At 39.9% G+C, this 14,154-nt stretch overlaps 1 long non-coding RNA gene across 3 annotated transcripts in view; it reads right to left on the bottom strand.

Annotated features, from left to right (window-relative positions):
* Positions 1–14,154, bottom strand: part of LOC113271231 (uncharacterized) — a 251,948-nt gene that overhangs the window by 119,828 nt on the left and 117,966 nt on the right. For 2 of the 3 annotated variants that reach the window (XR_008959022.1, XR_008959024.1), the window contains exon 4: positions 3,531–3,592. This is a non-coding gene — a long non-coding RNA (uncharacterized LOC113271231). Of the gene's footprint in view, positions 1–356; positions 3,593–14,154 lie in introns of those variants that run through there. The other variant, XR_006411890.3, reaches the window with a different exon arrangement.

Here is a 14,154-nt window from a genome sequence, read left to right as displayed (position 1 = left end):
TAAGTAACCACACCATATCTTTGGTGTCAACTGCCCTCTTTAACTTAAATCGGTGCTTCTCCAAGGTGTTATTCAGGGACCAGCAGCATTAGCAACATCTGGAAACCTGCTAGAAATGCAAATTCCAGGGGCGCCTGGGTGGCACAGCGGTTAGGTGTCTGCCTTCGGCTCAGGGCATGATCCCGGCGTTATGGGATCGAGCCCCACATCAGGCTCCTCTGCTGGGAGCCTGCTTCTTCCTCTCCCACTCCCCCTGCTTGTGTTCCCTCTCTCACTGGCTGTCTCTATCTCTGTCGAATAAATAAATAAAATCTTTAAAAAAAAAAAAAAAAGAAATGCAAATTCCAGGGCCTCACTCTAGCTCTAGTGAATCAGAAATTCTGGGGATGGTAGCCCAACCATCTGTGTTTTAATAAGCCCTCTGGGGGATTCCGATCCTCAAGTGTGAGAACCACTTCCCTAAATGTACCTAAAGGTGAGTTTGCCTGAGGAGTGCTCAGTATTAATGATTAGCACTTGATTTGAACTTGGGATTTAGAAACCGCCATCTTGATCCAGACTTTGAATGCAGGCGTCACATACGCTTATGCGTTCAGAGTCTTGAATCACTGAGAAGCACTTCTGGCAAAGCGAATCGTGTGCATGTTGACCTGAAGCCAATTTTGGGTTGATTAGGACTCCCTTTACTGCTGTTAAGAAACCAAACTTTAAAAAGCACTAGTCCACCCTGCAGAGTAAATACGAACAGTTTTATTTGGTACTCGAGGCACATAGAGAAGTGTGGTATTTTCTAACTCTTTAATTAGCCGCTTCTGGAGCATTTTAAATGTAGTTCTGGGCTGGCTAAGGATCGATTTTTAATTAATGTATTTTTTTTTCTTGCTAAGTAATTTTACAGTTTGAAGAAATTTGTTTAATATGCAATCAGGGGGTTAATGCTCTATGCTCGATGAATATTTCTGTGGAGCGACCTGCTCAGGGACAACGATTTTGCAGTATTCCGGTAGCAGTGAGTATCATTAACACAGTGTGATCATGTTAAAAGAAAAGTGTCTTTCACTCAGGGAATCTAACATGTGGTTAGTGTCTTGATAATTAACCCACTGCCCTTGAAAAAGGAAGGTAATTAGAAGCAAAGGCAATTAACTTCTTTCAGGTGATTTCCCTTGCATCTCCATTCCCCTCCTTGAAAGGGGATTCCAGAAGGGTTTGAAGGAAAACAAGGGGACAGAAGCGGTTAGATTGTATCAGGAGTGCTAATGAGGCCGTTGTGCCAGAGAGTTCGATGACGCTGCAGAATGCAGGGACACTCTCTCTCTCTCTTTTCATGACTCTCTTTCCAAGAACACTTTCAGTAGAGTAAGGAGGGCAGGTGCCAGGTTGTAGTGGATTAAGGAATAAATAACAGTGGAGAAATAGAAGAATCTAGAAAATCCTTTCCACGTCTTTCTCTGAGGAAATCATCTCTACCTCTCCACCTCTGCATAATAACCATTCTTGTGTTTGGAATGTCTGTGTTTAGGATTTTTTTTTTTTTTCTCATATGGCATGCTTGCCAAAATTTTCAGCATCTGCCACAATTTTTCTCCAGGTGACAAGATGATAAAATAAGGAAGTGGAACCTGGCTTTGAATAATTTTCTGTGAGATCCTAGTAAATCTTTGGCCTTTGTGTTCCTGTCTGTAAAATAGGGAAGTGGATGAATGCACTGGATGTCTGAAAAAGTGATACTATAAAACAGAGAAGAAAAGCATAGGTTCAATAAAATTAAGGCTTATTCCCCAAAGGGCTGCTGTAACAACTTGGTATGAGAAGTTATCTTATTGTTCAATTTAGCCTTTGCCCAGCCTATTGTATTATTGCATCTGGGACTATATTATAGGTAAAAGGAGTCCCAAATTAGGCTGGACTTAGAGTATCCTACTGGTGGAGGGAAGGGGCTTGCTGATGATTAAAATCTAGGGGTGCTTCCAATTTCATATAAGATGAAATAAATACCCTCCACACTGATTTTCTTACTGAATACAGCTATAAAATCTGGATGAAGAAAGCAGAGAGTAGCTATTCAGGGACCCAGGAAAATAAGTAGAAGGAAAACTGGAAAAGACTAGAATGTGATATATCATTGAACTGATGTATTTACCATTTTTTTCCTCCTCCTGGTATCCTTCCTGGAATCAAGGAAACCTTAAACCAGTGTGGATCGGTGCAGACAGAGTTCTCCAGAAGAAGCATCTAGGTCTGTATCATGGAGCAAAAATGAAGTATCCTGACACTCAGAAAATTGGGGAAGTCTTCCATTTTTCTTCTCTTTTTAAATTTATGGCCTATTTTCTTATTCTCTTATACCTCGGTCCCTAGGCAATTCTATGATGCCTGTGGTGGCAGCAATAGTATTGGAAGAGGGAGCCACAGAAGCCTAAAACTCTGAAGCAAGGGTCTCTTCTTTTCTGATCAAAGGATCTGTGGTCCTAGGAGGATGGAGCCCTTTCCCCATGGCTCTTTTCTTCTCTCTGTTCTCCCACCACTTGGCTTAGCAGGCACAGTCACAGAAAGTACATGGAAAACCAAGTTCCATTAGACCCCAGGTTTCTGGTCATAGAACATAAAAAGAGTCTCAAGAAGTCTGAAAAAACTAGGGTAATCACAGAGAGGAAGGAACTCAGGAAAGGAACCTGGACCTCAGAATGTCGCTTATGAATTCCCAAGCGCACCCACAAATTGTGCATACATGAATCTGATCCTACACAGCATACCAAAGCCTGTGAGAACTGGAACCAGGGGTTATCATCAAGGTCTCAAACTGACCATAGGGCGGAGCACGCACATCTGACGGGTCCATAAAGCACCGCAAGGCTTTGAACATATAATCAACGTTAAAACCACAACCCATAGAAGACTGGTCAGAACATCAGTCTGAGCTCATATGGTTGATTGCCTGCTAAAACAAAAATATTAACATTGTCCATAGGCTCTACCTAAGACCTAGAGCCTTATAAGATAATATTCAAAATGATAAAAAGGCAATCCAAAATTATTTGGCATACAGAGAACCAGGAAAATATGGGTTCAGATGGAGAAAGACAATTGGTGCAAGTGAATGCTGAGATAACTCAGATGTTGGAATTATCTGACAATGACTGCGTAAAGCTTTCATTATAAAAATGCTCCAGGGCACCTGGGTGGCTCAGTCGGTTAAGCAACAGACTCTTGATCTCAGCTCAGATCTTGATCTAAAGATCATGAGTTCAAGCCCCACACTGAGCTCTGTGCTGGGCATGAAGCCTACCAAATAAATAAATAAATAAATGCTCCAAAAAGTAAGGATCAACACTCTTGAAATAAATGGAAAGATAGAAAGTATCAGCAAAACAATAGAAAATACACACAAATGAAACAAATGGGAATTTTAAAACAGAAAAATACAACACACAAAAGTTTAAAACTCATTGGGTGGGATTGATAGAAGAATGGTAATGACAGTGGAAAAACAAAAAAATATTGAGAGAATTTGTTGACCAGAGACCTACCTTGTGAGACATCTTAGAAGTTCTTCAGATAGAAGGAAAATTATATAGACCAGGAACTGGATCTATGTAAAGGAAGGAAGAACATCAGAGAATGAATAAATAAAGGTAAAATAGAATATTGTCTCTATTCTTAATTGATCTAACAGATAACAACTTGTTTAAAATAATAATCACAACAATGTGTTGATTATCTATGCATATATATTATATGTACGCTTATGTATAAGTAAAATAAATGACAGCAATAATACAAGGAACAGGAGGGAGGAATCAGGAATATTTTTTTTTTATTATAAGGTACTTGCACTATCCATGGAATGACATGGTGTTATTTGAAAGAAGCAAAGGATGAACAATATAAATGGTAAGTATTTGCATAAACATAATAGTTTATCCTTTAAATAAGACACCTACAAGATGAAGGGAAGGGAATCATGGGACCTAAATGGTAATAAGTTTGCTACATTCAATTTGAAATGGTAAATTATGTGTTCTAAATAGACTGTGTAAAAATATATATGAATATTGTAATCACCATAGCATCTACTAAAAATTACATTAAGAGGTGTAGTGAAAAACATAGTAAATAAATGAAAATGAATACAAAAAATATTCCAATAACACACAATAAAAGCAGGAAAGGGGAACAAAGGAATGAGAATGAAAAGAATAAGCAGAAAACACAGTTAAATGGTAGATTAAAATCCTAACATACCAATATTTTCTTTACATATAAATGCATGAAACACATTGATTAAAAGACAAAGAATATCAAAATAGACTAAACACATGATCCAACTTTATGCTGTCTAAAGGGACTCAATATAAATATATTAATATAGCCAAGTAATAAGCAAACATCTAGAAAAAGGTATATTATGCAAACAGTAAACAAAAGAAATCTCTAGTAGCTTTATCAGTCTATATAAACTTCAGAACAAAGAAAATTACTGGGGATAAGGAATGATATTACATAACACTAAAAGGGTAGTTTCATCAAAAGATATAAGAATCCTAAATATATATGCATGTAACAACAGAGATTCAAAATACTTAAAGCAAAAATTGACAGAACTAAAAGGAAAAATAGACAAATCTGCAACACTCCTAAGTAATTGATAGAACTGGTTGATCAAAAAAAATCAGCTAGAATATAGAAGACCTAAATAACACCATCAACTGACTGTGTCTAACTGACATTTATAAAACCATCCACCAACAACAGCTGAATATACATTCTTTTTAAGTTCACATGTAACATTCTCCAAGATAGAACATATCTGGCTTCATAAAGCAAACCATAACAAATAAACAGAATTGAAATCATACAAGATATGTTCTCTGCTCATAATAGAATTAACCCAGAAACCAATAACAGAAATATGAAAGAAAAATCTCCAAATACTTGGAAATTAAACAATACACCTCTACATAATCATTGTGTCAAAGAGGAAGTTTCAAGGGAAATTAGAAAATATTTTCAACTAACCAATATGAAAATACAAAAGTCAGAGAGTACAGGTTGTAGCTAAAGCAATGTTTAGAGGAAAATTTATAGAATTAAATGTGCATGCTGAGAAACAAAAGTATCAAATCTATTATCAAAGCTTCCTCCTTAAGAGACTAGGGGGAAAAAAGCAAAATAGAAGTAACATAAGCTGAGGGATGGAATTGAAAACAAAGAATAACAATAGAGAAGAAGAATAGAATCGAATTTCTATTAAAACTGATAAAGAAGAAAGGAGAGAAGAGATACATTACCAATATCAGGAATGAAAGAAAGGATCTTCCAATGGCTACAGAGTCCACAGGTTTGGTAACTTGGGACAAAGCCCTTAAACAGGTATCTTCAGCATCAGGTTAAAATAATCAGAACTGACAACTTTTCAGAGTATATACTGTATTTTTAAAAAATCAGCCCAGCTGTGAGAAACATTACAAACCCGATGTAGCATTGGTTTGAGGAAGGTGGAAATCTGGGGCTAGGTGCCCAGGGCTGAATGACGTTCTATTATATTAGTCACTGGCTCCTTTAATTCTTGCTGCTCCACCATTCATGGCTTCCTTCTCAAGACCACCTCATGGATCAAGATGACTAGAGCAAATCATTAAATATCTATTCCAGCCCACAGGGAGAAGGAGCTGGAAAGAGAGTTAGGCATCATACCTTGAAGGACACTCCCTGGAAGTTACACATTTTTCGCACTTTACCCATAAAATGAAGCCTCCACACTCAGAACCATCCACATCCACTGATCTTGACCATTCTCACTCCCAGAGACACATCAGCTCAGATGTAATTCTCATCTAAAAGCGAGACATTATTCACTTGGGTGCAATTCAAAATGGGGCAAGTCGGGGGTTCTTCTAGAGGCTAAGAAGCTGAGGAGTCCTGCTCTGTTCCACAAACCTTCCCTTCTCCTGCCTCTTTTTGTTTTTTCCCCTTATGCCTTCATTTTCATTCATAACCCTCATCCAATTCACCAATTCCTTTTGAATGAAACTTCCAAATAAATCTGAACTTCTACCACCTCTGTCTCCACTCTGTACCTTAGTCTAGGCTATCCTGATTCTTTGGACACATCATCTCTAAAATAGAACTCAACACTCTTAGGGGTTGGCAAACTTTTTCTGGTCTAAAAGACCAGACAGTAAAGATTTTAGATTTTGCAAACTCTACAGTCTCTGTTACAAGTTCCCAGTTCTGCCCTTGTAGCACAAAAGCAAATGGTCATGCTGTGTTCCAATAAAACTTTATTTGCAGAAACCAGCAATGAGCCAAATTTGTCCCACAAGCTCTAGTTTGCCAACCCCTGGTCCAGACTTTTACCGTGGGATTTCCCTACAGCATGTTTCACAGTCCTTAAAACGTAATTTTCAATCTTCATCATTACTCATTATAAACCAGCTACTTTTTAAGCTCATTATTCTATATCATTTTAAAATATGGCCTCATACATGTTCTTTCATTTGTTCATTGATCTGGAAACATACATCGCGGTGACTTTTTCTGCACAGTGCTGCAGTGTAATCATCCTGAACACCTGATATCAATATCTCGTCATGTCTGACCTTTCTACATAATGATCTATGTGACAGAACTGTTCCACAGATACTCATTTCATCCCTACAGGAAAACTAAACAGTCTAATTAATGAATCTTCTAATTAAACCTTTTCCTTCACCCTGAACTTTAGCTAAGAATATAAGGGCAGCCAAATTGAAAATGAATGAAGCTTGCATTTTTCTTTCTGGTGGAGAGCATCTAAGGACTCAAAATGCAGTTTGTTCCCAGAAGTTTTCCAGGACAGAAGGGAGTTATCCACATCTTCACATGTGTGTAGCGTACATATTTATGGGAAAAAGGAGGAATGAATTTGAGATAGGAAGAAATTGAAAGCCAGTAGTTCATGGGTTAAATCCAACCCAGAGACATGTTACTTGGCATTTCTAGTTGTTTCAAACAATTTAAGCAACCACAAACAAGATCAGACAATTTACATTAAGAATTTCAGATTTCCAGCGCATCTTTTAAAAAATAAGTATTTCTGGCAACACAGGGACAAAATTATTCCACGGCAATAACAAGCTAGAGCTGAATGGTGGCCCACTACTTTTAGATAGAGAGTATATCCTACCTTTCCACAATCCCCACTACTCCCTATTGTCTACCTAATATTGGAGCAAAGTATCGGTTGCCAATTTTTATTGTCTTCACACTATATTTTTCCTACAATAAAGAGTTGTTTTCTTTCTGTGCCCCTTTTCCAATCAAAAGTAGGAAAAATAGAGGATTGAGAAGGTCATGTAATTTAGGGAAAGATGGGGGGAGTTAGAACTCATTTATGCTGTGGGTCTGGCCACTGTAGACAATTGAACATTTTACCCCATGAAGGAGAAAGAGCTCAGCCAGGAGCCTGGATTCGAGTTCTAGGCTTAGCTATGACTTAGTGTAAGGGGACTTCTGAGCAGGGTATACACGCTGCCTTGTCCTCAATTTGTCCCCCTGAAATAAAGGGTTTTGTATAAGCTAGGGTATTTGGATGGTCTGAAAAAAGGTAATTAATAGGAGGATATCAGATGCCATGGAATTGATTTGAAAGAAAAAATGATATGGAATTAAGGCACTACAAGGAGCTTGGCAGCAGCAATTGCAGAAACAGACCCATAATAGAGCAAACAAAATAGGGCAATAATGCTGGCATAGAGGAATCCCAACCATTTCATTTCCTTTGCATTCCTTGCTCACTGTTCAAAGTTCCACTATGTGATTGGCAATGCTCAGGGGTAAGTGGCCTTTTTACTGGTAGCATCAGGCCAGCAAGCAGACAGATCCGAGAGGAGGAACCCCAGTGACCCCTTTTATCTTCCACTGCACAATAACATCTGAATTTATAGTCTCACCAAAACTACACATAGAGGGGGAGAGGGAATTCCTCAAAGGGAAAGTTTGGGCTGCTACTGGGGGAGGATAGCATACGCTGCTCAGACCAAAAACCCAAATGAATGTCCCCTACTGGATTACACAAAATCTTATATGAAACCTAAATTTAAAAGACATAGGGAAGCACAGCAGTTCTTTTTGAAACAGGAGGAAGAAGCCAGCGGTCCTATTTATTCCTTGACTCCTTACTCTGCATTAGCCCCTGAAGCATTTCCACTGACCCAAGACCACCCCGAAGCCCAGAGTAAAAACCATAGACGAGATCATCTGCATGGTCCCTTAGAAGCTGCAATTTTGTGATCTGAATGGCAGAAAAATTACTTGAGTTTCCACTGGTTGGCTGAGCTCGGAGACCCTAACTAGACGATGGCTATAAGATAAATCCTGACAGCCAACCAAGCCATGAGAATTGTTCCCCAGGGAATAGCACTGGTAAATCATTCTCACTGACTACTGATGACAGGGACTGGCTTTCAGGTTGCTACCATCAGAGGCAGAAATTGGAAACAATGACCTCAATGTCAACAGCTGAAGGGCTGATCATCGACCCCTGTGCCACTGGATTCTCCGCACACATGGAATGCCTCCACTGTTGGGTTACCGAGAATGTCTCTGTGGCCCACCTGTCTCACACACATCAGTATGTCTTCATCCTTTGTTTAGCATGGCAATGTGAGACAGGAAGAAAACGGGCCCTTGTGGCTTCATAGCATGAGAGACCAGCGGGAAGAAGTGAGGAATGTGAGAAAAAATATCATATTTACCAAAGATTTGTTTTGAATAACCAGCCACAGGGGATAGCAAGCAGCTGGAATCACATTATGAAACTATTACAATATTGAAACGGAGCTATGCTAATAGCATACACAATCATGCAGAAAGCCCCAGTTGCAGAGATCATTAACTCTTTGAAGATTTTGGAATAATTGTTTCCCATTCTGGAAATATCCCAACCTCACACCATTCAGTTTACTAAGCCTCTCATGGCACCAGTGTTTATACAGAGGGACACAGGAAACTTAGCTGGCATATCAAAGTTTTCTCTTTGCAGAAAGGTCTTGTGTAGTCCCTCACCTTAATTTGTTCTTTATATGTGAGAGTGCCTTACTCTTCCGAGTGAATTATTGGCAAGAAACTTCAGATCTCAAAAGGAACTGAGCAATTGGAGGAGCTTAGCTTTGACATTACAAGAAGCGTTGTCAAACGCTTGAACCCAAAGAGTTCAAGTTTCCAGGGAGATACATTCCCATCATTTCAAAGTCTTCAGAAGCCCAAGACTCCTAACTTCACTGTCAGGAACATTGTACAAACTACTTTCAGAGAACAGGTTTCTGGTTCTAGGAGTGAGTGACACATCGAACCTTCCTTCACGTGGTTTCCAGGCTACCCTGCCCAGCAGAATATCTATGTCAAATGGGAGATCCTAAGATCATCCAGGAAGAAAGCCTTCAGATACCTGACCTGTTGCCCTCAGGCTCCATGTGCCACTCCTGTGGTCATAAGGACAATAAAATGCCACACATAGCGACACAAGCATTGGAGACACATCGAAATCTGGATGTGCACCCCAGCTCTACCAAGCACAAGCTAGGTGATCTTGACAATACTTGGTTACTTTGTCTTTCCATTACTAAGAGGGGAATAAAAATTCTTTGGGCACGTGGGGGATGAAAGGAGATGATGTGTGTTGTAAAGGGATTCTACTGTGCTTCGTGCCATTACACATACTCAATAGATGGTAACTTGCGTTACCATCAACCTTACCCACAGAGATTGCTGAACCTAATGATTTTCAAAGCTAAATGTGCAGTAGACTCACCTAGAATAATGTTTCCAATCATCAACAGAAAATGGTCTGTACCCTAGGCCAGACCAACTGTGTCAAATTACTGAAGTTGGGATGAGGGTGTGTATGTGTGCGTGTGTGTGCGTGTGTGTGTGTGTTTATTAAGCTTTCTAGGTGACGCTGATATAGCTCATCTCTGGACTAAGTTTTGGGATCCACTCTCTGTAGTGGATTGGAGATCATATATATATTTACATGTAAACATAGTTAAAGCCAAAGCCACAGTCACAAAAATCCAACATGATCGAAGAAATACTGAGAGCAGAGAGAGGAGGACACACAGAGGGCAAGCATAGTAGCCATCTCGAAACCTATCCTGATGTCAAATGAAGCTGTCTTCTAGTAAGACCCTTCTAAACACAATCCTCAGATAACTCGCAAATCTCCCGTGATTAAAAGGCTTAACAGAAAGTGTTGAAACTACATAGCTAATACTCTCAGGAAATAAAAGATTCCTTTATTAAATCTAAGCTAAATAACAATTTAACCATCTTTCCCATATTCTTTGTCCTTGCAGGAAGGCTCTTCTATTGGCACTCATTTGTAAAAATTACACTCAGGCTGCATTTGCCAGCACGCAATGGAAAAATCATTCCAAGGGTGACTTTTCATCAAATTTGTCAGTGTGCTCTGCGAACCAGAAATCATCTTGTAGAAGGCAGACTGTCTGACTGGCGTGAGCTTAGAAAGACTGGAGAATACTTCTAGACCGCTTTTCCTCTGTTTCCTAATGCAGAAATTTCCTTCAAAGAATAAATGCTTTTGCTCTGTGCTTTCTGACCTTAGCCATATGCAGAAATCTAGGGAGACTTGAAAAATTCTAAGCCCCCACCTCAAATATTCTGAACCAGTGTATTTAGGGTGGGACCCAACCATTAGTATTTATAATGCTCCTGGAGAGATTCCAGTGTGCAAGCAAAATTCACATCACAGTTTCTTTCTTTCTTTCTTTCTTTCTTTCTTTCTTTCTTTCTTTCTTTCTTTCTTTCTTTCTTTCTTTCTTTCGAATTTATTTATTTATTTATTTGACACACACAGAGAGAGACAGCACAAGAAGGCAGAGTGGTAGGCGGCGGGGGGTGGGGGGGAGAAGCAGGCTCCCTGCTGAGCAGAGAGCCCGATGTGGGGCTCAATCCCAGGACCCTGGGATCATGACCTGAGCCGAAGGCAAACATTTAACCGACTGAGCCACCCAGGCGCCCCGATGACCACCGTTTCAATTAAGGTCTCCAAACTTGCTTATCAGTAACAACAACAAACTCACATTCAGGGAGTATTTTAAGTTATTAAAACCTTCTTATGCTTTAGTGTTTCCAATGGTTTTGTTTTTTTCTGAGAGGTACTAAGTTTGGGTTCCCAGATAAAATACAAGATGCCCTGCTGAATTAATTAATCAGTTAATTAATTAATTTTTAATGTTTAAATATTTTTAATGTTTATGTCAAAGCCTTGAGGTGGTTTATTTGTTCGTTGAATTTTCAGTTTTTGTTTTTAATTTAAATTTCAGATAAATGACAATCATGGGACACACTTATACCAAAAATATATATATTATTTACTTACCAGAAATCCAAATTTGCCTGGCTGGCCTGTACTTGTATTTGCTAAATCTGTCAATCCTATCCCCAAGGGCCTCAGAAAAAGTGGAGGGAAATTTCTGGTACAATCAGGACAGGAAAGGAACCATGGACATCTGTTGGTTTTGCCTGCTGTCCATCCCTCATTCTTCTTGTGAACCACACTTTAATTTTCCTTGACGAATTCCTCCCCCCCTTTTGTCTGTGTGGTTTCAGTGGACACGTGAGCTAGACCTGCCAATCAGAGGTGTCCGTCTCCCTGGCACAGTGATTCACACAAGCGTGGTGGACTTTAAACCAAGCCAACCAAAAAAAAAACATCATTCTAGAACTTCTGTGATTGTGAGGGAAGAGGTACCCTTTCTTCTAGGGTCACTGGGAAGGTAGGCTACAAACCTGGAGCTACTGGTGGTCTCCCTACCACAATATGTGAAGAATCTCTCTGAATAAAGTCAACAAGAAGAGGGCAGAGAAATTAAGAGAGACCAAGCCCTAATGAGCCCTGGGACCCAGTCATGCCCGAAATCTGTATCCTGCATTTTTTGAGATGCCAACCAATTGATTTTTTTTTTTTTTTAGCTTACACGCATTTGGGTTAGTTTTCTGCCATTAGCCCCCAAAAGGATCGTGAATAATGCATGTAATGAGTATATACCGAGAAGCTGGAATTCAAAGATAAGCTTTCACCTGCCTTACCACATTCTGTTTTTAGCCCTAAGAAATGGTTCTTACAAATGCCCCAGTATTTAACTCCTCTCAGAAACTATCACTGACCCTCCACTGTCCTAATCCAATATTCCCTTCTCTGTACCCTGTCATACTGTGTCCTTTTTATCATGGTGCTCTTATACATGATAGCTCTTTAAATACGTAGCTGTCCTTCGGTTTTATTTGTCTTTGTAGTCCCAGCCAGGGTCTGGCACCGAATAGGTGCTGAATCAGTGTTTGTCAAATCAAATTGACTGTGTAGACAGGCTGTGATGATGATGATGATGATGATGATGATGATGATGATGATGTATTCAGAAGCTACACTGAGCCCCAGGCTTGGCCTATGCCAGAAGGGAGGGAGGCTGTGGAGGAGAGAACTGGCCCAAATCATGCAGACCATTGCTTCCGCCCACCATCCCTACCTATGCAGAGTGGGGATAAAGCTTCAGACTTTGTGTCTATCTCACAGTCAATGTCATCAGATTTCGTTTTACCAAGTTAATATGTGCCACATACACTATTCAACTTACACTTACATTCTGGAATTCAGTAACAATGAACAATACATTTCCAGGTTACTTCCTTTCTTTGATGTGATTCTCAAAAATGGATATAATGGGTGCTTTCTTCCCCCATGGAAACAGAACAGAAAGAGATTTTTTTAAGAGAAAATATAATAATGGCATACTCCTTGGCTTAACAGGGAACAATGTATTCACAGTGTTTACATCATTGACAGTTTTTAATAATTATGATAACTCTTTTGGGAAGATGCAGGGAAGGAAAGCAGGGAATCGTGGGGAGAGCTAAATTTTTGTTCATCACAACAGGACATTGATTGATAATGTCTATAATGGACAATATGTTATTGCTGCTTCTGGATATTTAGCACCATGGAGGCAAATGCCAGAGCAGAGCTAAGAGTTGAAAGTGGTTGCTTCGGGGGCCAGAATGGCACAGGGAGTGGAACAGGGGACAGAAAGGGAGGTAAGGAGTGTTGGAGGGAGGATGTCCCCTTCCTTTTTCCACAGAGAGTTTTATTATACTGATGATCTATGATAGAATGGAGTCTGGTACTGGATGGGTTGAAATGTGTGACAATCCTAAGGGGATGAAATGTTGCTCAGAGTGGGCAGTTCTGCTTGTAGGAAGAACCAAGGCATCTTGGATCTCCTATCCCCTAACTGAAGGATTCTGACTCAGTTTTATGGCTATGTCTGCAAAGATAAAAGGCAAAAATCAATCATGCTGAAGAGTTTTGAAAGATGTGATTCCTGGCTTCCCATTCAGGTCTGAAGCCATGAGGACACAGTCTTCCTGAAAGCACGACATCTGACTCTGTCTCAGTGTGTATCTTTGTAGACTGGCACAGAAATTTCTTTTGAACTCCCCTGTGCTTCATTTAACCATGATGAAAATCACTCCCCTCTCAAATTAAACTGACTACAGTCCCACGTCCTCTGCAGGGGGCCTCAACCTTGGCTGCTAAGAATGCCATACTATTCATTCCTATGAAAGTGGCTTCCAGTAACCAACCTGGCTGTGAATCTAGCAAAACAGACTGGTAGTTCTTGAAGTCGTCTATTAACAATAACTGAGGCCTTAATCTGGCAGGAATCTCTCTCCATCAGGCAAATCAACTCTTTGAAGTGGCACAGGGGTGCCACGGAGCTTGCGTTCAGAGGATTCCCTTTGAGCGGTAGCCTCTCATCTCGGGAAGACATTACAGGCAACGTCAATGACTGTCTGAGGCTCTTGACTAGAAGCTGCCATCATTGCAAAGCCGAGATAAAAAGTCTCCATGTTCCTCTTTAGAACTGCCCATCATCCATTTTCTCTGGAAGATTTGCTTGCTAGTTAGTAAAACCATCCCGAGCAGCAGCGACAGGGGGTAATTTCAGAGGAAGAGAGCTCCTGAGACAATTCTTTTAAAGAAAGAAAGTGGGGAAACACGGAGAAGAATGCTTCAGAGGTTTCAAAGAGCATGAAAGGTAGACAAATTCTAATTTCTTGTGTGAATTTATTTAGTGTCCATCTGCTGGCCTA

Source organism: Ursus arctos, unplaced genomic scaffold (assembly GCF_023065955.2).
Source record: "Ursus arctos isolate Adak ecotype North America unplaced genomic scaffold, UrsArc2.0 scaffold_14, whole genome shotgun sequence".
Classification (NCBI taxonomy): Eukaryota; Metazoa; Chordata; class Mammalia; order Carnivora; family Ursidae; genus Ursus; species Ursus arctos.
Note: the sequence above shows the minus strand (reverse complement) of the source record. Positions and strands in the feature narration are given on the sequence as shown.